Source organism: Lissotriton helveticus, chromosome 1_2 (assembly GCF_964261635.1).
Source record: "Lissotriton helveticus chromosome 1_2, aLisHel1.1, whole genome shotgun sequence".
In the NCBI taxonomy this organism is placed as follows: Eukaryota; Metazoa; Chordata; class Amphibia; order Caudata; family Salamandridae; genus Lissotriton; species Lissotriton helveticus.
The window spans coordinates 375,455,533-375,480,276 of record NC_136058.1 but is presented as its reverse complement, the minus strand read 5'-3'; the positions used below and the strand labels follow the sequence as shown (position 1 = coordinate 375,480,276).

Below are 24,744 nucleotides of genomic sequence, written 5' to 3'. Positions count from 1 at the left end.
TCTCTGCAGCTCCGCCCGAGGCACAGGCCCCCCCTCCTACATTACCCATCACTTCTCTGCAGCCCCCGCCTGAGGCACAGGGCCCCCTCCTACATTACCCATCACTTCTCTGCATCCCCTGCCTGAGGCACAGGGCCCCCTCCTACATTACCCATCACTTCTCTGCAGCCCCCGCCTGAGGCACAGGGCCCCCTCCTACATTACCCATAACCTTTCTTCAGCCCCCGCCCGAGGCACAGGGACCCCTCCTACATTACCCATCACTTCTCTGCAGCCCCAGGGTCCCCTCGTACATTACCCATCACTTCTCTGCAGCCCCCGTCCGAGGCACAGGGTCCCCACCCTGTATTACCCATCACTTATCTGCAGCACCAGGTCCCCTCCTGCATTACCCATCACTTCTCTGCAGCCCCCGCCTGAGGCACAGGGCCCCCTCCTACATTACCCATAACCTTTCTTCAGCCCCCGCCCGAGGCACAGGGACCCCTCCTACATTACCCATCACTTCTCTGCAGCCCCAGGGTCCCCTCGTACATTACCCATCACTTCTCTGCAGCCCCCGTCCGAGGCACAGGGTCCCCACCCTGTATTACCCATCACTTATCTGCAGCACCAGGTCCCCTCCTGCATTACCCATCACTTCTATGCAGCCCCCGCCCGAGGCACAAGGTCCCCTCCTACATTACCCATCACCTTTCTGCAGCCCCCGCCCGAGGCACAGGGACCCCTCCTATATACCCATCACTTCTCTGCAGCTCCGCCTGAGGCACAGGCCCCCCCTCCTACATTACCCATCACTTCTCTGCAGCCCCCGCCCGAGGCATAGGGTCCCCTCCTACATTACCCATCACTTCTCTGCAGCCCCCGCCCGAGGCACAGGGACCCCTCCTACATTACCCATCACTTCTCTGCAGCCCACACCTGAGGCACAGGGTCCCCTCCTACATTACCCAACACTTCTCTGCAGCCCCCGCCCAAGGCACGGGTTCCCCTCCTACATTACCCATCACTTCTCTGCAGCCCCCGCCCGAGGCACAGGGACCCCTCCTACATTACCCATCACTTCTCTGCAGCTCCCGCCCGAGGCACAAGGTACCCTCCTACATTACCCATCACTTCTCTGCAGCCCCCGCCCGAGGCACAGGGTCCCCTCCTACATTACCCATCACTTCTCTGCAGCCCCCACCCGAGGCACAGGGTCCCCTCCTACATTACCCATCACTTCTCTGCAGCCCCCGCCCGAGGCACAGGGTCCCCTCCTACATTACCCATCACTTCTCTGCAGCCCCCACCCGAGGCACAGGGTCCCCTCCTACATTACCCATCACTTCTCTGCAGCCCCCACCCGAGGCACAGGGTCCCCTCCTACATTACCCATCACTTCTCTGCAGCCCACACCTGAGGCACAGGGTCCCCTCCTACATTACCCAACACTTCTCTGCAGCCCCCGCCCGAGGCACGGGTTCCCCTCCTACATTACCCATCACTTCTCTGCAGCCCCCGCCCGAGGCACAGGGACCCCTCCTACATTACCCATCACTTCTCTGCAGCTCCCGCCCGAGGCACAAGGTACCCTCCTACATTACCCATCACTTCTCTGCAGCCCCCGCCCGAGGCACAGGGTCCCCTCCTACATTACCCATCACTTCTCTGCAGCCCCCACCCGAGGCACAGGGACCCCTCCTACATTACCCATCACTTCTCTGCAGCTCCCGCCCGAGGCACAAGGTACCCTCCTACATTACCCATCACTTCTCTGCAGCCCCCGCCCGAGGCACAGGGTCCCCTCCTACATTACCCATCACTTCTCTGCAGCCCCCACCCGAGGCACAGGGTCCCCTCCTACATTACCCATCACTTCTCTGCAGCCCCCACCCGAGGCACAGGGTCCCCTCCTACATTACCCAACACTTTTCTGCAGCCCCCGCCCGAGGCACGGGTTCCCCTCCTACATTACCCATCACTTCTCTGCAGCTCCCGCCCGAGGCACAAGGTACCCTCCTACATTACCCATCACTTCTCTGCAGCCCCCGCCCGAGGCACAGGGTCCCCTCCTACATTACCCATCACTTCTCTGCAGCCCCCACCCGAGGCACAGGGACCCCTCCTACATTACCCATCACTTCTCTGCAGCCCCCACCCGAGGCACAGGGACCCCTCCTACATTACCCATCAGTTCTCTGCAGCTCCCGCCCGAGGCACAAGGTACCCTCCTACATTACCCATCACTTCTCTGCAGCCCCCGCCCGAGGCACAGGGACCCCTCCTACATTACCCATCACCTCTCTGCAGCTCCCCGCCCGAGGCGCAGAGCCCCATCCTGCATTACCCATCACTTTTCTGCAGCCCCCACCCGGGACCTCCTACATTACCCATTACCTTTCTGCAGCCCCCGCCCTGGCACAGGGCCCACTCCTACATTACCCATCACTTCTCTGCAGCCCACACCTGAGGCACAGTGTTCCCTCCTACATTACCCAGGGTCCCCTCCTACATTACCTATCACTTCTCTGCAGCCCCCGCCCGAGGCACAGGGACCCATCTACATTACCCATCACTTCTCTGCATCCCCGCCTGAGGCACAGGGTTCCCTCCTACATTACCCAGGGTCCCCTCCTACATTACCCATCACTTCTCTGCAGCCCAAGGCACAGGGTCCCCTCCTTCATTACCCATCATTTCTCTGCAGCCCCCGCCTGAGGCACAGGGACCCCTCCTACATTACCCATCACTTCTCTGCAACCCCGCCTGAGGCACAGGGTCCCCACCCTACATTACCCATCACTTCTCTGCAGCCCCCACCCGAGGCACAGTGCCCCCTCCTACATTACCCATCACTTCTCTGCAGCCCTCACCCACGGCACATGGCCCCTCCTACATTGCCCATCACTTCTCTGCAGCCCCAGAGTCCCCTCGTACATTACCCATCACTTCTCCGCAGCCCCCACCCGAGGCACAGGGCCCCCTTCTACATTACCCATCCCTTCTCTGCAGCCCCCGCCCTGGCACATGGCCCCTCCTACATTGCCCATCACTTCTCTGCAGCCCTGTTCGAGGCACAAGGTACCCTCCTACATTACCCATCACTTCTCTGCAGCCCCAGGGTCCTCTGGTACATTACCCATCACTTATCTGCAGCCCCCATTCGAGGCACAGGGTCCCCACCCTGCATTACCCATCACTTCTCTGCAGCCCCCGTCCAAGGCACAGGGTTCCCTCTTTCATTCCGAGCATGATGGGCACAAAGTAAAATTTCCCTTTTGCAACTCATTTCATAAATAGATTTTTTTAAATCAGTTTAAAAAAAAAAAAGCTTGGGGACAGCTGCCACCTAATACTGACCAATTTCGAACATAACCAGTGTTTTTCAAGTATTTTGAATAAAGGGTGCTGCTTCCCTTCCAGGGGTAAAATATTTCATGGATTAGTGCGGCCCTGGGTCGCTATTCAATAAATTGTTCCCCTACCTTAGAACACCTGCTATAGCAAACACATTTGTAGAGAGGATGCTAAAGTCGTCGGAGGGCAGAAGAAGCAGCTGAATGATTCAATTTACAAATTTGGCGCCGAATTAGCCCTTCTCAAAAAAGGACCAATTCCACTCTTTTATTACTTCCCAAGCATAACTCTGAGAATGTGGGATTTTAATCTTGCAGACTGCAAGAACATGGATTAAGTGCCTTTACCCTCAACATTTATATAGTCTACGAATAGCGGAGATTAAAGCCCTATTTCCTGAATCGCCTATTGCAATTAAAGTTAGCTAGAGCTATTGTGAATAACTTTCTTCCACTCTCCCTGTTCAATGTGTTAATTCTGCCTTTAGCAACAAATAGTTTGAGCAGTTCACAAACCCACATTTTGTTACATTCAGGGCTGCAGCTGTTGTGGGATTCTTGAGGAAAACCAACTGTCTTCCTGGAAGGCATTTTCCAGCTTGAATTAAGATTTGGTGAGTAACACACAACTGTTTTCTTTATGCCTTTTGCAGAATTTCTCCCTTTACAAACATGAATATTTTTGCTGTTTAAAGTAAATCCTAAACACGATGAATTAGTCAGATCTTTATACTAGCAGTAAAACAATTGAACCTGCAGGATAAAAGATGCACACACACTTCCTGGCTAGGGTCCTGCTCTCCTCCTAAGCAGCTCCGCTGTCGCCTTGTCTCCCGCTGGCCCAGACACCTTTGGTAGGTGTTCGAGGCCCTCCTCCACCTGCAGGCTCCTGCCTGTGCCCAATCCCTGGTGGTCAAGTGGGAGCGCCTTGCTCTTCTGCTGTTACTCTGGTTTCTGTCTGCCTCATTTTGCTCGTTTTCTCTTTGTGTCTTCTTTCTGTCGTTTTATTGTACTTTCTGTGCCTGTTTTTGTCCTTGTGTCTTGCTCTATCTGTTTACTGTACTTTATTGGGATTTCAGTTCCAGTTTTTAGGTCTCGCCTGAGCCAATGCGCTTGTGCATTGCTCCGGCGAGATTATAGTAGGCGGAAAAGAAAAGTCTACCAAAACGGCTGCGGATCGCATACAGTTCATGTGATCTATGCGTGTGCACACCATCGCCAGCCACATAACACACCACCATTTGTCTGTGCCTCGGCATCAGACTTCAAAGGCTGCCGCTCCCCGACCCCCCCTTCCACCCCCCGCAACAACAATGCCAAGAGCTTGTTTCTGGACGAAAGTGAAAGCCTACTGTGCTTGTTTACAGTAGCCTTGCTCCTCAAATGCTGTTGCTGTGTTGCCATCTCTCTAGGGACACTCAGCTTGAAAACATTTGACTTGCTAGCTGCAATGCTACATCCGCTATGTTTTACGTTGATCCCTCGCAGACAGTGCTGACTCTGCCCCTCCTGATTCTGAAACTAACCAACCCAGTCACCACGCAGTCTCTTCTCTCTGTCTTATGATGTCTGCCCTGCCACCATTTACTTCGGACCCTCACCCTCACACCTCCTCACCCTCACACCCCCTCACCCTCACACCCCCTCACCCTCACACACCCTCACTCACCCTCACACCCTCACCCACTCTCATTCACCCTCACACCCCTCACCCTCACAACCCTCTCACCCTCACTCCCTCACACCCCCACACACCCTCACCCTCACACACCACATCACTCAGGAACACCACCACATCACTCAGGGGCACCACCACATCCCTCAGGGGCACTGCTCAGGGGCACCACCACATCACTCAGGGACACCACCACATCACTCAGGAACACCACCACATCACTCGGCGACACCACTACATCACTCAGGGACACTACCACATCACTCGGGGACACCACCACATCACTCTGGGACACCACCACATCACTCAGGAACACCACCACATCACTCGGGGGCACCACCACATCACTCGGGGACACCACCACATCACTCGGGGTCACCACCACATCACTCGGGGACACCACCACATAACTCTGGGACACTACCACATCACTCAGGTACACCACCACATCACTCGGGGACACCACCACATCACTCGGTGACACCACCACATCACTCGGGGACACCACCACATCACTCGGGGACACCACCACATCATTCGGGGACACCACCACATCCTCGGGGACACCACCACATCACTCGGGGACACCACCACATCACTCGAGGACACCACCACATCACTCGGGAACACCACCACAGCACTCGGGAACACCACCACATCGCTCAGGGACACCACCACATCACTCAGGGGCACCACCACATCACTCAGGGACACCACCAAATCACTCGGGGACACCACCAAATCACTCGGGGACACCACCACATCACTCAGGGACACCACCACATCACTCGAGGACACCACCACATCCCTTGGGGACACACCATATCACTCAGGGGCACCACCACATCACTCATGGGCACCACCACATCACTCGGGTACACCACCACACCACTCAGGGACACTACCACATCACTCGGGGACACCACCACATCACTCGGGGACACCACCACATCACTCGGGGACACCACCACATCACTCAGGAACACCACCACATCACTCGGGGGCACCACCACATCACTCGGGGACACCACCACATCACTCGGGGTCACCACCACATCACTCGGGGACACCACCACATCACTCTGGGACACTACCACATCACTCAGGTACACCACCACATCACTCGGGGACACCACCACATCACTCGGTGACACCACCACATCACTCGGGGACACCACCACATCACTCGGGGACACCACCACATCATTCGGGGACACCACCACATCCTCGGGGACATCGGGGACACCACCACATCACTCGGGGACACCACCACATCACTCGGGGACACCACCACATCACTCGAGGACACCACCACATCACTCGGGGACACCACCACATCACTCGGGAACACCACCACAGCACTCGGGAACACCACCACATCGCTCAGGGACACCACCACATCACTCAGGGGCACCACCACATCACTCAGGGACACCACCAAATCACTCGGGGACACCACCAAATCACTCGGGGACACCACCACATCACTCAGGGACACCACCACATCACTCGAGGACACCACCACATCCCTTGGGGACACACCATATCACTCAGGGGCACCACCACATCACTCATGGGCACCACCACATCACTCGGGTACACCACCACACCACTCGGGGACACCACCACACCACTCGGGGACACCACCACATCACTCGGGGACACCACCACAACACTCGGGGACACCACCACAACACTCAGGGACACCACCACATCACTCGGGGACACCACCACATCACTCTGGGATACCCCCACGTCACTCTGGGACACCACCATATCACTCTGGGACACCACCACATCACTCAGCCCAACCACATCATCACTCAGCACCACAACAGCACTGTCCTTGCTTGCTACCAACAAGCATTGCAATAGCCAATAAGACTCGCATTAGGAAAGTGTAAGCTATTGGCTTTGTGAATAACAATGCTATTAATTTATATATTTTCAAAGCCAACACATATTAAAATTCTTTGTCATTTACACTACCAATAGCTCACACTTTCCTAATGTGAGACCTATTGCATTGCAAATGCTTGTTGTCTTTGTGTCTTCTCACTGTATTGTGATTTATTATTTTTTCGAATTTATATCGCGTGACAAATTATCCCCACAGGAATCTCTCCGTGCTTTTGGCTACACAGTGCTGCAGGCTAGGACAGCGTTGCGGATTTAGATCAGTCAAATTTTTTACTTCTTGAACTGCCCCAAACTTGTTCAGGCCGGGAGCTCATCCGGCAGACGATTCCAATGGAATGGAGCTAGATAGGAGAATGCGCGCCCTCCCATTTTGGCTTTCCTGATTTTACATGGCAGGAGCAGATTACGATTGCTCGATCTCAATAAGCTGGCCGGTATATAGGGAATTAAATTCTTCCTTAGATAGACCGGGCCAATCCCTTGCCATGCCTTAAACACAGACATCAGGAGCTCAAACACTGCTCTCTTCCTCATGGGCAACCAATGTAGTTGTTGCAAGAGAGGGCGGGAGGGGGTACGTACTGGTTTGTTGAGGACCAGTCGTGCCTCTATATTTTGCACTACCTGTAGCCTAGATGCAAGGTCCTCCCTAATTCCTACTAATAACGAGTTCCCATAATCCTGTCTACTAACTAGTAGTGCCTTCACTAAGGTCTTTCTGGCCTCCAGAGGTATCCAAGGAAAAATGTTCCTCAGCATCCGCATGATGCCAAAGAAGGTGCCAGATACTGACTTAATGTGTTCCTCCATCAAAAGCTTGTTATCAAACAGGATACCCAAGTTCCGTGCCTGGGTGGTTGGATTGGGTGCGGCAACCAGTCCGGCGACCATAATTCCGTTGCTTTTCCAAACAGAAGGATCTCCGTCTTATTGGAATTTAGCTGCAGAAAATTCTCACTCATCCAAGAGACAATTTTCAGCATGCAGGATTTAAACTTTGCTCTAGATTCCGCTGGGTCTGTCTCGATGGGGATTATCACCTGCGTGTCATCCGTATACTAGATTGTCTCAAAACCATAAGACCTAATAATGGTGCCTTTTTTTGTCTGTGCCTCTGTTTTATGCCCTTCTTTACATTTTTTGCCTGTGCTCTGTTTTTTCCTTTGTGCCTGTCCCTCGCCGCCTTTTTTCGGCTGCTGCTCCCCCGCATCCCCCCTTTCACTCTTGCTTCTGCCTCCCAGCTGAGATTCCCTCCCTCTTCCCTATTTGATGGGCGTCCGCTGCGTTGCGCGCAGGTGGCATGCCAAAAGCAAGCTCGTCTGCGACCAGGGACAGGGACCCTGGATCTCCGACCACCCCCCACTACGACTCTGCCACCCTCCTCGTACTCCACTCCGGAAGAAATATCGACTGCCATGGTCCACTCTGAAATCCACCCACGGACAGTTCTCCTGCAGACACTGCTGCCAAACCTTCACCACACCCTGCACCCCTATGGCCGATGCCACCACGCCTGACGCCAACAGCCCTGAAGTGCATCCTCCTCAACGTACGCTCCCTGCACAGACATGCCATAGAGGTCTGGGGCTCCTCGGCACCATCTGTCCCGATGTCGACTTCTTTGTGGAAACCTGGACTCAACTCCACTCCTGACATCTCCACCGCCATCCCAGATGGATACAAGAGCTAGAGGAAAGACTGCCCCAACTGCCCAGGAGGAGGACTCACCATCGCACACAAGAAATCCCTCCGACTCACCACCTCCTGCACAAACGACTCTGTCCACCACTGAACACCTCTATTTCCAGATACATACCAGCCCCAGATCCACCCTATGCAGCAACCTCACCTATAGGCCCCCGGACCTCGAACAACATTCACCGCTTCCATCACCAACCTCATCGCCCCGCCACCCCATCGCCTTCATGGGCTACATACACATAGGGGACCTCAACTTCCACCTCGACAACCTCAAGAGCCCCAAATCCTTCACCCTGCTGGACAACCTCACCAACCTCGGACTGAATTAGCTCGTCACCACCCCCACCCACAAGGCAGGACACATCCTCAACCTTATCTTCGCAGGAGGAAACAACATCCACTTCAGCCCCACCACACAACGGTATACAACCTTTACAACAAAACTTTTACAACGACCTACCATTACAACGCAACTTTTACAACGCAAACTATTACAACGCATTGCTCTGGGGGGCGCTATAGGATAGGGAATAGGTTAATTTACTATCCAATAACCTTCCCTACTATCCACGGGGACTGGAGTTGGAATAGTAAATTAAACTATTCACTATCCAGCCCCCCAAAGCGCTATGCGTTGTAATGGTATGCGTGGTAAAAACCGCGTTGTAAAGGTAGGCGTTGTAAAAGTATGCGTTGTAACGTCATACATCCCCACACAACGCCTTTGGACGGATCACCACTGCGTACACTTCCACGTCAACAAACCCTCCGCTCCTAAACATGCACCCAGCCCACAGCAAAGGAACTGGAGCAAAGTCACAAGGAGCACCTCAACTCTACCCTTAACCATGATCTCTCCTCTTCCTCGACCATCGCCCACCTCGCAGCCAAAGAGCTACACAAATGGATCTCCAACTGCGCAGACAAACGCTCACCCCTTCACAACCCCGACCGACAGCGCCCCAGAAAGGGTACCTGGTTCCTTGTAGACCTCCAAGAATCCAGATGCACCTGCAGACATCTGGAGAAGAATTGGCGAAACAGAAAAATCTCAGAAGCCCACACCACATACAAGAATGACAGAATACCACCAACTCATCAGATCAACCAAATGATCCTTCATCTTGCACAAGATCACCGCCAACTCCAGCAACTCGAAGGAACTCTTCAGCATCATTCAAGAATTCACCAAACCCCCCAGCGAAGTCACGGATGTCACCCCCTCCCAGGACCTCTGCAACAAGCTCAGCTCCTACTTCCAACTGAAAATCAAGGTCCTCTATGACAACTTCTGCAAACAGACATCGGACTCCAAAACCACTCCCACCTCCAACAACATCAACAAACCCACCATCTCTGCCTGGACCCCAGCCACCACCAAAGACACTTTATCGACCATGGAATGGATCCACTCAGGAACAACCATGGACCCCTGCTATGCACATCTTCCACAGAGCTGCCATCATAGCACCGGAACTAAGACGCACCATCAACCCCACGTTCGATACCGGCACCTTCCCCGACGACTGGAAACTAGCAGAAGCCAAGCCCCTGCTCAAGAAGCCCTCGGCAGACCCCTCAGACCTCAAGAACTACCGACCCATCTCCCGCCTCCCCTTCGCGGTCATAGTCACTGAGAAGACCGTCAACGCTCAATTAGCAAAGTTCATCGAAGAGAACTCCATCCTTGACTCCTCCCTATCTGGATTCCGCAGCAACCACAGCACGGAGACCGCCCTATTCGCCCCCACAAATGACAACCGCACCCCCCTTGACCAAGGCCACAGCCCTGATCCTACTCCACCTTGCCGCAGCCTTTTGACAGTCTCCCACTGCACAGTAGCCACCAGACTCCACAATGCCGGCATACAGGGAACCTCAATAGGCTCTGCTCCTTTCTCACCGGCAGAACCTAAAGAATCAGACTGCTACCCTTCCTCTCCGAATCACTGAGATCAACTGCAGAGCTCCCCAAGGATCCTCGCTCAGCCCAACGCTCTTTAACATCTACATGGCCCCCCTTGCCGCCATCGTCAGACAGCATGGACTCAACATAGTTTACTACGCCGATGACACCCAGCTCATCCTCTCCTTCACCAAGGATCCCGTCACCAGCAGAATCGGCATCCAGGAAGGAATGAATGACGTTGCATCCTGGATGAGCAGCAGCTGCCTGAAGCGCAACTCAGAGAAGACGGAGGTACTTGTCCTCGGACACTCTCCCACCGCATAGGACAACACCTGGTGGCCCACTGCCCTCGGAAGCCCCCACCAACCACGCCCGGAACGTCTGCATCGTACTCGACTCCTTCCTCTCCATGACCCGACAGATCAAGGCAGTCACATTCATCTGTTTCAACACTGTCCGCATCCTTCGCTAGACCTTCAAGTGGATCCCACCCCCAAATCAAGAAAGATCATCACCCACGCACTCATAACCAGCAGGCTTCACTACGGAAACGCCCTCCACGCCGGGATCAACAAGTCTCTGCTCCGCAAACTTCAGACCATACAGAGCACCGCAGCCAGACTCATCCTCGGCATCCCTCAACATGGACACATCACCCAACACCTGCAAGGCCTCCACTGGCTCACCATCAAGAAGAGAGTAACTTTCAAGCTACTCACCTACACCTGGTCTCAATACCTCAACGAGAGAATCTCCTTCCATGTACCCAAGAGAACTCTCCAATCCCCCAACTTCGCTCTCACCGAAACCCCTCACATCCGCAGATTCAGAATAGACGGATGAGCCTTCTTCTATATTGCGGCCAAGACATGGAACATGCTCCCGATCGACATCAGTTTGGGCTGGACTGTTCCCATGAGTCACAGGGTCAAGACTGATTTGCATATGGCAGGGTCTAAACTGGGGTGGCATGGTGAGCAAAAGAATGATGGCTTTAACCTTTATCTCTTGACTGGGGGTGAATGTATTGATTTGTTCTGAATCTTAAATATAATCGGATGCAAGAGCCATCACTGCAACGTAATTTTACGTGCAACGTCTACTGGCCTCATTTTTAGAATCACAAGGGTTCGGGTCTTCTTATCGTCGGTTCACCCTGTGACGAATTTAAAGAAAAACGCAATAGACGGCTCCACTCAGTGCAGCCTACCCACCAAGAAGGGTTGGACCAAGCATTTGGAATATTCTGGAGTGCCTTTTATGTCCCAAGTGAGATATACCGTAAAATGTGGGAATTTATATTTTAATCCTGGGTGTTGGCTTTTAATCAAGTTGCCAAAACCGAAACGCGTCAATGCCATTTTGAATTGTGACACGCTAAGTCATTGGACTAAATAACTTCTCCATCTCAAGATATATGTACAATTTGGAGTTTGATTTGAATATGTCGGACTATTGTGTCCTCTTCTATTTTAATTAGAAAAATGTTCTATGTTTTATTCCCACTGTGTCATGATTATTTGTGTAATTAGTTTATTGTGTTAAGATATTTGCACAATTATTTTACTGTATTTTCGTCTTTTATAAATGTTATAATAAATTTTGACCATTTTGCATTATCTTTGCTCTTGCTAGACTGTATGGATTGAATTAATTCTGTTTGATGAGGTTGCAAGTGTAGTATCCGGTCTGTATTTTTTCCAAAGGGGATACTTTATTTGACTTACAGTCTTTTGGAACCCTACCCCTTTGGTTGCTGGGGTCCCTCTCTTTTATTAGAGTCCAGTCCAGGGAGGACCTGTCTTGGCAGTTCGGGCTGGACTGTTCCCATGATGCACAGGGTCAAGACTGATTTGCATATGGCCAGGTCTAAACTGGGTTGGCTTGGTGAGCAAAGAAATGATGTATTTAACCCAGATCTCTTGAGTGGGGGTGAATGTTTTGATTTGTTCTGCATTTCGTCCATCAATTGTATGTCTTTTGCCCGATTGACACCAGGCATGTGCCCTCTCTTAACATCTCCAGGAAGACCCTCAAGACCTGGCTCTTCGACTGATCATAGCTGCTTACTCTTACCCTCCACCCCCAGGGATTTGAGGCCCACTCAGGTCAGTAGCGTGCTTGACAATTCCCTGATTGATTGACACACTCAAAGATGGCATTTGGGGCTGATTGACACACTCAAAGATGGCATTTGAGGCCCAAATAATAAGTATGTTTTGCTGCCTGTAAAAATGCGCCTGTTCAGAATACTCTCATAGGCATTTACAAGTGCATGGAAGTAGGGGTCACCACATCCCCAGGAAGCTGGCCTTGGGTCATACAACTCTGCTGCTGCCGACTGTTGTGAAAGTCACCTCTTGACTGATGGATTGCCCATTACGGACACCACGTGATTGACTAGGACGCATCAACCCGACTTCTGTTCCGCATGCACCGTGTTTCAATGCTTGGCCTGTGGTACAAATACGGGTGGATGCACCACATTTTAAATTTATTACACATTCCACTTAATCCTGACTAATCCCTAATCCTGCTCTTTTAAATTAATTCCTTTAAAACTGTATTTGCAACGTGTCTTGGAGTGCTCAAGTCCTACAATGACAGTGCATTCAATTTCAATTTCAATTTCAAAACTTTATTCGGCACTTAAAAAGACACCATAAAAGTACAAAAACAATTACAATTTTCCATAGATAAAAACAGTTAAAAATGATTTAAAAAAGAAGCTAAAATTCATTGTATGTGCGAAGAAGGACGGGGGTTTACCAAGGAAGTCTCTATTTATGGGGTAATTTACTCGGTTATATCTCTTGTGTTCCTTAGCCTCATTGCCACCCTAATAAAACTTACTGTACAAAACAATGTGTGAGCGTCAGAGGCTTCCTGCAGAAACTTTAGGGCTGCTTTTGCTTGTCTTAATTTGGTTTCTTTCAGGATCCCTACTAAAAATTTTCGGCTAGGGACAGAATAAAAGGGGCATAGCAAAACAAAGTGAAGGGTATCCTGCGGAGACCTACCGTCGCAGCCGCAGGTACCCTTCACTTCTGGTGTTAGAGTGAATCCAGAGGGAACAGAGAGTAGATGGTGTAACATGTTGAGTCTGAACCGAGTCATATAGAATCTGTCCTGGGCATTGTGCATCACAGTGAGGTATGGTTCCACTCCTTGTTTCTTTGTCAATAAACAATAGGATAAAACAGTAGATTTGCACCTTTCCGCGTCAGCCCTATTCGTGAGTGTCCATTCAGCAAAAAGTTTTTTTGTCATTGCTTTATTCTGACTGTTTAAAGATTCAGGTGCAGTGTAGAAATGTTTGCAACCAATTGCCTCAAAAGAGTCCTTTACATACTTCAGCCATGGGATGTGGTCTCCTTTATCACGTTTCAGACAGTCTTTCAGAATTTGTCTGCTGAGATCCGCTTCAGGATTAGTCCAAATTTTTATCCATGCGAGGAGGGGTCTTATTTTAATTCGATCTTCGATATAGGACTCCCCTAGTTCCTCATGGATGATATAGGCTGAGGTGCTCTGGGGCAATTTCAAAATTCTTTTGAAGAATTTGTTTTCTTCCACCTGGATCTGCTGAAGTTGTTTATTTGTGAAGCCCCAAACTTCTGCTCCATAAACTACTTTGGCGCAACAGATCGATCTGTACAGGTTTAGGATTTGTTCCGGGGACCATCTGCCAAGTCTTCTCCTGTAGCCCATTATGGCCCCTGATGACGCCACCAATTTTGCCGCGTGTTTGTCCATCAGGGGTTTGAAGTTCAAATGTTCGTCAAACAATACGCCTAAATTCGAAAAAGACTTGACCTGGTCTATCTTGTGTGGCCCGATCTTGTAGGTGAAATTCCTTTTTTCCCTGCCTCCCACTGTCATGACATAGGATTTTTCCAGGTTGGCAGATAAGTCAAGTTTGGCCATAAAATTCACAAATCCATTAATCAGCCTCTGGAGCCCCAGCGGTGTCCTGGCTAACAACACCACGTCGTCCGCGTAAAGTAATATGGGGACTGCTCGATGTCCTATTTGGGGTGAATCCACACACAGTTTAAGGAGTTCTTTATCCAGTAGGTTGATATATATAGAAAATAAGAAAGGCGCTAAAATACAACCCTGCCTCACTCCACTCGTGCATAAAAAATGTTCAGTTCTACTACCCTCTTGATTATATCGCACTGATGCAGAAGTGTTCCAATGTAGGGCTTGTAGGAGGTCTACTAGCTTTTGTTCCACTCCTTGGTTTGACAATAGGGCCCATAGTTTTTCTCTGTTTACACGATCAAAGGCCGCGGAGAGGTCCATGAACCCCATGTATATTGCTCCCTTGGCGGCGATGGTATATTTAGCTGTCAAGTCAAGTCAAGTCAAGTCATAAAATTTGTATAGTGCACTACATACCCAGAGGGTTTCAAGGCGCTTAGGAAGGGGGGGAGGATTATTTGTCAAATATCCACGTTTTAAGCTGCTTTCTGAACGCTAGGTGGTTCTGGGTGAGGCGAAGGTAAGCGGGGAGTGAGTTCCATGTTTTAGCAGCCAGGTATGAAAAGGATCTGCCTCCCATGGTGGTCTTGTTGATGCGAGGTACAGTGGCGAAGGCTTGGCTGGAAGAACGTAGTTGGCGGGAGGGGGTGTAGAAGGACAGTCGAGAGTTGAGGCAATCTGGTCCGATGTCGTAGAGTGATTTGTGTGCGTGGGTAAGCAGTCGGAAAGTGATCCTCTTATTGACGGGTAGCCAGTGGAGGTCTTTAAGGTGACCAGAGATGTGTTCGTTGCGTGGGATGTCTAATATGAGCCTGGCTGAGGCGTTTTGGATTCGTTGGAGTTTCTTCTGGAGTTTAGCGGTGGTACCTGCGTAGAGGGTGTTTCCGTAGTCCAGTCGGCTCGTGACCAGAGCGTGGGTGACTGTTTTCCTTGTTTCGGAGGGGATCCAGCGAAATGTTTTTCTGAGCATGCGAAGAATGTTGAAGCAGGAAGAGGATACGGCGCTGACTTGTCTGTTCATTGAGAGTGAAGAATCCAGGATGACGCCTAGGTTCCGTGCGTGGTCTGTCGGGATGGGTGCTTTTCCGAGGGCTTCCGGCCACCAGGAGTCGTCCCAGGCAGAGGGGGATGTACCTAAGATGAGGACTTCTGTTTTGTCTGAGTTCAGTTTCAGACGGCTTTGTTTCATCCATTCGGCGACTTCTTTCATTCCTTCGTGTAGGTTAGTTTTGGCGGTGCTGGGGTCCTTGGTGAGAGAAAGGATCAGTTGAGTGTCATCCGCGTAAGAGATGATGTTGAGGTTGTGTTGGCGGGCGATGGCCGCGAGGGGGCTCATGTATACGTTAAAGAGGGTGGGACTGAGTGAGGATCCTTGAGGTACGCCGCAGATGACTTCAGAGGCCTCGGACTTGAATGGAGGAAGGCGGACTCTCTGGGTTCTTCCGGTGAGGAACGAGGTGATCCATTCAAGTGCTTTTCCTTGGATTCCGATGTTATTGAGGCGTTGTAGAAGGGTGCTGTGGCAGACTGTGTCGAATGCTGCAGAGAGGTCGAGGAGGATGAGGGCGACTGTGTCTCCATTGTCCAGTAGAGTTCGAATGTCGTCTGTTGCTGCGATGAGGGCGGTCTCAGTGCTGTGTTTTGCTCGGAAGCCAGATTGTGAGGGGTCGAGGGATTTGTTGGCTTCGAGGAAGGCGGCGAGCTGGTTGTTGACGGCTTTCTCGATGACTTTGGCCGGGAAAGGAAGAAGCGAGATGGGGCGGTAGTTTTTGAGTTCGGTGGGGTCCGCTGTTGGTTTTTTCAGAAGGGCGGTGAGTTCAGCGTGTTTCCAGTCTTCTGGGAAGGTAGCGGAGTTGAAGGAGCAGTTGATGACGTCTCGGAGGTGCGGTGCTATAGCGGAGTCTGCTTTGTTAAAGATGTGGTGAGGGCATGGGTCTGTGGGGGATCCAGAATGGATGGAATTCATCAGGCGGATGGTTTCCTCAGTGGAGATTGGGTTCCAGGCGTTAAGGGTGTTTACGGGGGGAAGATGGTCAGCAGATGGTACGGTGGGTTGGTTGTCAAAGCTGTTGTGGATGTCTGCAATTTTGTTGTGGAAGAATGAGGCTAGGGAGTCGCAGAGGGCTTGAGAGGGGGTGATGTCGTTGGAGTTGGCCGAGGGGTTGGAAAATTCCTTGACGATGTTGAAAAGTTCCTTGCTGTTGTGGGCGTTGTTGTCAAGTCGATCCTTGAATGCTATTTTCTTGGCTTTTCGGATCAGTTGGTGGTGAGTGCGGGTGGCGCTTTTGAAGGCGTCCTTGGTGCTGGTGGATGGGTCTTTTTTCCAGGCCTTTTCAAGGGAGCGGCAGAGTTTCTTGGATTTCTTAAGATCATCGTTGAACCATGAGGCCTTCTTTCTGCCAGGTTTGCTTTGACGTTTTTTCAGTGGTGCTAAGGTGTCGGCGGTGTTGGATAACCATTGGGTGAGGTTGGCGGCGGCTTCGTTGGCGTTAGAGGAGAGGGCTGGGGAGTTTCGAAGGAGCGATGCGGAGATTTGGTCCGTGGTGATTTTGTTCCAGTTTCTTTGCAGGGTAGGTTGGAGGTGGATGTTGGGTTTTGGTTTGTTGTAGGTGAAGTGAACGCAGCTGTGGTCAGTCCAGAGGAGGTCCGTGGTGTGGCTGAAGGAGACATGATTGCTGGATGTGAAGATGGGGTCGAGTGTGTGACCTGCGATGTGGGTGGGGGAAGTGACTAGTTGTTTAAGTCCGAGGTTGCCGAGGTTGTCCACGAGGGTGGCGGTGTTGCGGTCGTTGATCCTTTCAAGGTGAAAGTTGAGGTCTCCCAGAAGGATGTATTCTTTGGAGGGGAGCGCGTGTGGAGTGATGAAGTCCGTGATGTCTTCACTGAATTTTGCGCGGGGTCCTGGTGGTCTGTAGAGGAGAGTGCCTCTGAGTGTGGTCTTGGGGTCGATGTGGATCTGGAAATGAAGGTGTTCGGAGTTAGCGAGGTTGGCGTCAGAGCTGGTTGAGATGCGGATTGATTTCTTATGGACGATAGCGAGTCCTCCTCCTGTGTGGCTGGTACGGTCTTTGCGAGTAATCTTATAGTCTTCAGGGATGGCAATGGTGATGTCTGGTGCGGAGGAAGCGTTCATCCATGTTTCCGTAAGGAAGGCGATGTCTGGAGATATGGTGTCTAGTAGATTCCATAGGTCAATGGCGTGCCTGTGGACCGATCGGGTGTTGAGAAGGATGCATTGTAGGTGGTTGGGGTCGGGAATCTGTGGTGTGGTCGTAGCGGAGATGTTGTCGGTGCCGATGAATTTGCAGGAGTAGCAAGAGAAAGGTCCATGGGTGCGTCCAGGAGCGGCTTGGACGCAGTTGGGGGCGCGACCGGGGTTAAGGGCTAGGAGGGAGGCGGCATCGTAGGTAATGCGGGAAGGCTGGGAGACGTGAGGGGCAGGGGGTCTGGCGCTGGGCGCGGACTTGGCGCGGACGGGCGTAGACGGGCTTACCTTTGGCGCACCTTCGGCGCGGCCGAAGCGCGTGGACGCTGCGCGTGGGTGCATCTGTCCATAAATGGAGAGGGGATGGGGCGGAGCGTGGGAGGGGCAGCAGCTGGGAGGCGGTAGCAGGGAGGAGGGGCGGGCCAGGGGACACACAACAAGATGGAGGGTCAAAGGGCACCGGGGGCTAAAGGCTAAATTTGTTAAACAAACACAGCGCGAGGCTGAATTAATTAAATAAATGCAGCGCGAGGCTGAATTAATTAAATAAATGCAGCGCGAGGCGGAATTAAATAAATAAATGCAGCGCGAGGCGGAATTAAATAAATAAGCAGTTACAGCTCTGTAGTCTCGAAGCGGTACCAACAGCCGGCCAGATCGTCAACAGGAGCTGGGATCAGGGAGCATGGGGGGAGCGACCGTGCTGGATGAGGTCCAGGTGATCACAGCGCGTCAGAGGAGGTAGGGAGCACTCTGTTCGTGGGTGGGAGGGGCAGCAGCTGGGAGGCGGTAGCAGGGAGGAGGGGCGGGCCAGGGGATACACAACAAGATGGAGGGTCAAAGGGCACCGGGGGCTAAAGGCTAAATTTGTTAAACAAACACAGCGCGAGGCTGAATTAATTAAATAAATGCAGCGCGAGGCTGAATTAATTAAATAAATGCAGCGCGAGGCGGAATTAAATAAATAAATGCAGCGCGAGGCGGAATTAAATAAATAAGCAGTTACAGCTCTGTAGTCTCGAAGCGGTACCAACAGCCGGCCAGATCGTCAACAGGAGCTGGGATCAGGGAGCATGGGGGGAGCGACCGTGCTGGATGAGGTCCAGGTGATCACCTGGTGATTTACCTGTCAGAAGGTAAAGATTCAGGCATTGGTCGGTGGTAGATCTGCCCTCCTTGAACCCATATTGTATGTCTGTCAGGACCTTGTTCTCTTCCGCCCATTCCTGTAAACGATATAGAATGACACGGCCCAGCACCTTGGCCGTCACATCTATAAGGGATATGGGACGGTAACATTGTGGGTCATCACGATTCCCTTTTTTATAAATGGGGACAATATTTGCCGTTGACCATGAACGAGGCAGTCCTGCCACGACTGCCTCGTTCAAAACCCTCGTCAATAGTGGGGCCCATAGCTCTGTATTGCTTAGGTAAAGATCAGGGGGTATACCATCAGGACCGGGTGCTTTATTTTTACTTAGTCCTGCTATTGCCAATTCTACTTCTGCCAGGGAAAAATCTAAACGGGTGGTTGGGTTTGACCGCATTCCTTTTGACTCCGAAAGTACCAGACCCAGTGCTTAATTGGTAAAAGAATATGTGTAGGTGCCCAAAGTTTGCTCAGAACCTTGCAGCCAGCACAATCGAAGGTCTGGGTGATAAGCACTAGCAACCTAACCTGATTAATTCCAATGCATGCCTCTTTAAACCACCACTAGATATTCCCTGCCTCTTTATCTCACTCTTGCACATTCTTATTCATTCCTGCTTTCTCCATTTGTCACTAGTTTTTCTGTCTTTTTCCAATTCCTTTCTCCCTTCTGTGTTTTACTTTCTCTTGCTCGGAATTACAATTGTTGAGGAAAAATGAATGATCAATGACCCCATCTACAACAGGCCAGTCCTTAGTACCCCATATTTTTCTGAATCTTCAATGCCTTTTATGTATGGGCATTTCCACCTGATCATCTACTTCCTTGTATTATTTCCATACTTCATTAAGATCACAACTCACTGGATGTAAAGTTTATGCAGATCTGTTTACTCTGAAGCTTTTCTGAACTGGTTCACTTGCCTGCACCCACAACCCCAATAATAATGTTAATTTGGTTATCTGTGAAACCTTCCGGGTCTTAAAAAAAAAAGAGACTCAAAACTAGCATACAGTGTAAGTTCTAACTACAGAGGCTGCAAGGAATAAATACAACAACGTGAACGTTTACGGCACAATCTTTGAGTGAAGTTGGCTGCTGCATGAAACTTGCTTAATGTTTATTGTGAAGCATACCAAAACAAAGCCAAAACAGTCCAAATACTTATGTAAATTGCAGTAATTGTGTTGAATCCCATATACACAGTTGATTTGAATCGTTTTTGCTTGTTATAAAGTGCCCTGACACTAAAGGCTCCCCGTACTAAAAGAATCATAACTAACAAAACCACAGAGATTACGGAATACAAGAAAAAGATGGGTCTTGAGTGCCTTCCTAAAGGCTAGAAAATGATGCAGCTGTCTCATGGATGAATAACATTGGTTCCATTTCTTGGTTCCCAAAGCTGTGTACCTGACGCTACAGAAATATTGCTCATCAATAAGGATTACTGAATGATCATCTTGTGGCTGGTCTTTCTTTGGTTGCAGAATTCTACATTTTGTACACACATCAGTCCATTTGCAGCCCAGGATCTCTACTGGCCAAGACTGCTATGGAGACCTTGCTTTAGTAATGAATATAGTGTGATGTGCAGGCATAGTATGAGAGAGGTTCCTCCCAAAGTGTCACAAGGGATGCAGGGAGCTTTTATCAGTTAAGTGTTGTTCTTTTATTGTCAGCGACAACCAAGTAGAGATCCTTTCATCCACATAAGCCTTTGTACGCTGCAGCCCTGTGGAAGGGGAAAGTGACTCTGCGTGTCTGCCCCCAGATATTTTTAATGGAGGCCTCCTCTGTGAGGACTTTGAGCCACCACAAGTAATATGTTCATCGTAGGCTTTCTTAATCAGGACTGTTGTTCACTCTGGATATTTACTCCTGACAAGGGCAGAAGTAAAACTTCGAGGGTTGGGAAAAAAGTGGTGGGGGGGAGTGAATTTGTAACACTCAACCGATTTTTGTATTATCAATTCTGCACAAGCATATTTGCTTGTGCTAAAAAGCAGCAAAAATGTTTCGAGGAGTACGATTTCTTGACCTACTTCTGTAAATTCTTATGAATACATGAAAGCCATAAAACTGCATTAATGCAAGGACATATACCATAGGTGCACTTTTGTGACTTTCTTCAAGAATTGGGCCCCTAGTTAGGTCTAGATTTAACCAACAACTTTTGTTTTTATTAAAATGTTCTCTAATCATTGACTGGCTTCTGCTCTTTCACAAGGAGCATATTAGCCCACAAAGTAGTTTTGTTTAGTGCCAGGGACTACTGTGACAATATGTGCTATTTGAGACCAACATTTTATTGCTTTTTGCCGATGCTTGTGATAATGGTGAGGGCCTGGCAACTCCCACAACAATAAAGTTTCACAAAAACCATGTCAAAACCTGACTCAACTTGACAAAACCAAAAGGCTGTCCCCGCAATATCAGATCTATTGGCTTTGCCTTTGCTTGTTTATTTTCATGCTTCTCATTATCTTATTGAAACTGGTTGCTCTGATTTTCCTTTAGGAATTGTTTTTGGTAATACTAGCACGCATCAACACATTTTATGAAATGTTGCTTCAAATAAATGGTACTTAAACTTTCACAGAAATTTAGAAACCCTTTTTTTTCCTAGTTTCGTTTCTTTTTATTACGAAAGTTAAGGATCATAGTGATTGCTTTCAAGCTTCTGCAGATATGTGCACCTAAACAAACTTTATTGAATTTGACAAAGTTCCAGTTGGCATCAATACATCTTATGTTGCTTTGATAAGGATCATAATTCTCCAATTCGCTACACAACTTAATCAGTATTAGGGAAAAAGTATTAATGATCATTGCTAGTCTCTTTTATTTTTTTTGTAAACATATTTTTATTGCAGAATTATAGATTGTACGACCAGTTCGTATAGCAATCCAGTTGTCCCCTTTTGCATAACATAGTACTCCAAAGAATGCATCACACGGCCATTTAGCTCACACCCCGGAGGTCGAGCGGCATTAAGCAGGAGAGCACCAATAGCTGCAATGCCAGTAAAGTTCAAAGACAACTTTTCGTCTGGTAGTTCTCATATCCGCTTTTCTTTCCTCCCAGCCCCCCCACCTGCCAGCCTGAAAACCCCTAAGAAAACCAAACAATCCCCCCCAAACGTCCCTGCCCAACCCCCCCTCATCCCGCCAATCACGCTCCCCCTTGCTTAAACCCCCCCTCCCGTCCAGCTCCACACTCTCTCCCCCCCCCCCCCCGCAGACGTGTCAGAGGTCCACCAGAGCAAACTAGATTTCATCGCGGGGAGTGCAGGCCCAATACAGACTATCAGGAGTAATCAATAGAAGACTGCAGTCAGCACGTGGAAAGTGGAGCAAAACAAGGGGAAGAGCCTGGACAATCAGAAATCTAGCCTATGTTGTCGAAGGAGCCGGGCTGCGTGCGGGGGAGCCTTCACTGTCAGAGTCCGAAAGTGTGTGTTCTAGAACCAGTCGACATTGCTAGTCTCATATTACTCCCCCCCCCCCTTCCATAGCAACTCCCTGAGCGTACTTCAATTAGTGTTCAATTTGGAGCTCTTGCACGTGTCCTTGTTCTGGATTGAAGACCCTTTATCCTCCACAGCCCTCTACTTGAAGTCTTGCAGGTAAGGCAGGTGACTGTGGTCTACCCTATTCCCTGTGGGGACTCTTGTAGAGGATCCTCCTCCCCGTCAGTATCTGGGACCTTGAGTGCCACAACTAAGGCTTCCCATGCTCTGGCTGTATCCAAGGTTTTCTCACTCCCTGCCCTTTTGCTATTTGCTACCTGTTTATTCCCTCACATTCTGCCCACTTAATGAGTTCCTTCTTCCACCTGGCTGCACTTGGACCTTGTTTTGCTTTCCAGTGCATGGTAATGTCCCTTTTGGCTAGGAGCAAACCCATTTCAAAAAAATAGCTTGTGATTTTATTTTTGGACGTGTGCTGGAACCAGTGCAACAAGCAGTATTTGAGGGATGCCGCAGTGCCTCTGTCCGTGATTTCAGCCAATATCGCAGTCACCTCTTCCCAGAAATTGCCCAGTGGTGGGCGGTCCCAGAACATGTGCTTGAAGTTGACATTGTCTATATTACACCGTGGGCAGGACGCCGTATGGGTCGCAAAGTACTTATTAATTTTCTCCGGAGTGAGATATGTCCTGTGTAATATGTAAAAGTGTACCAGTTAGAATCTCGCATTTCTGGTGCTTTTCCAAGCCCTCTCCACCAGCTCACCCCAGGTATTCTCTGGGATATCTTCTCCCAGGTCCACCTCCCACTTTAGGCGCAACTCTGATAGGGGGGATAAGGCTTAACTCGTAATGCGCCTGTACAAACAGGTGAACGCCTTAAATGTGCGTGCGGCCATCACTACATATTTGTACCCTAACGACATTGGTGGTTCAGTGCGTCCCCTTCCCTAGTGCTTTCGTATAGCGGCAGTGAAGGCAGAGTGCCATAGAAAATCCCCCTTGGTAAGTTGTACCAGTCCCGCTGGTCGTCAAGTGGGATCATTGCACCTTCCTCATACAAGTCTCCCATCGCAACCAATCCTTGGTCCAACCAATTTGTCAGTCTCTGCAAACTTCCCTCGTGCAGTAAGGCCTCACACATAAGTAACGGGATTTCTGGGGCATAGGGGCGCCCAATTTTGGCTTGCCGTAGGTATCTGTGCCAGCAGCGTCTAGCTGTATCCAACTCCATGGGAAGGGCCCGGTTCCGGATCGGTAGTCTTAAAGTTAGTCGGGATATGAGCCTCAGGGTCATCAAATCGTCGCCCATGTTCTCTGTTCCCCTTGAGCGCCCGCCACCCATTTCGTGAGCCATTGGAGCTGTGCCGACAGGTAGTAGACTTCGAAGTTAGGCTCCGCCCATCCCCCTTCCGCTCTTGATCTCATTAGTACGTTAAGTGCCACTCTCCGCCTGCATGTTCCCCATAAAAACGCCGAAACCATTGATCTGAGTTGGGCGAAATAGCGTGGCGGTATCCAAATTGGTAGAGTTCCAAAGAAATATAACCGTCTCAGTAGGGTCACCATTTTAAGTAGGGCTACTCTGCCTGCTACCGATAGTGGCAAAGTACTCCAAAATTCAAGTTAACTTTTTGTGCTTCTTATAGCTCTTCCAATGTTGCCCTCGAGGAGATCTCCCGGAGCGTGATATATTTGGGTGCCCAGGTACGTGAGGCATCCATCTTTCCATCTCAGTTTTCTGTGGCCCTACTCTGCCGTCCTTTGTTGGAAATAAACAAGATTTTGCCCAGTTCACTTTTAATCCCGTCACTTCGTCCAGGGCCTGAAGTAATTCCTTCGCTCCCCAAAGTGCCTCTCCCGAATCTGCCAGGAACATCAGAAGGACATCCGTGTACAACGCAATGTGATGCGTCAGCCCAGCAACTTTAAGGCCTTGATAATGTTGCCCTGTTTGAGCTTGGTTGGCAAGCGGCTCAACCGCAAACAGTAGGGGGGAGAGTGGACATCCCTTCCTATCTCACAGGCATCCAATATCAGGTTCCCCGTCTTTACTCGAGCAGTGGAGCCAGAGAATAGAAGTGCAGTCCAGTCCACAAACTTATCTCCCAGCCCAAACCGCCTCATCACATGGAACAGATATGGCCATTCTAGGCTATCAAATGCCTTTTCTATGTCCACGCGAAAATCGTCGCCAAGTCCTTCTCATAGGTGTCTGCCCCCAGCACACTCAGCAGTCGCCTAAAGTTAAGCTCTGTGTTTCTGGTGGGAATAAACCAGATTGTTCCTTGTGGATCAGTGCTATCATATGTGGGAGTAGCTAGTATACAGTTGAGAATTTTGTAGTAGCATAGAAAGGGGCGATATGCCGCTTTGTCCCATG

General features: G+C 50.3%; 2 protein-coding genes across 5 annotated transcripts in view; one reads left to right on the top strand and one right to left on the bottom strand.

Moving 5' to 3' along the window:
- Positions 1–24,744, bottom strand: part of LOC144805937 (NACHT, LRR and PYD domains-containing protein 3-like) — a 509,894-nt gene that overhangs the window by 410,233 nt on the left and 74,917 nt on the right. The window lies entirely within an intron of this gene.
- LOC144805963 (uncharacterized) overlaps positions 1–24,744 on the top strand; it is a 132,260-nt gene that overhangs the window by 36,303 nt on the left and 71,213 nt on the right. For 2 of the 4 annotated variants that reach the window (XM_078672447.1, XM_078672440.1), the window contains exons 2-3: positions 3,875–3,952; positions 12,542–12,651. The gene's annotated coding sequence lies outside the window, so the exon portion shown is untranslated. The remainder of the gene's footprint in view (positions 1–3,874; positions 3,953–12,541; positions 12,652–24,744) is intronic. The other 2 variants (XM_078672435.1, XM_078672429.1) reach the window with 1 other exon arrangement.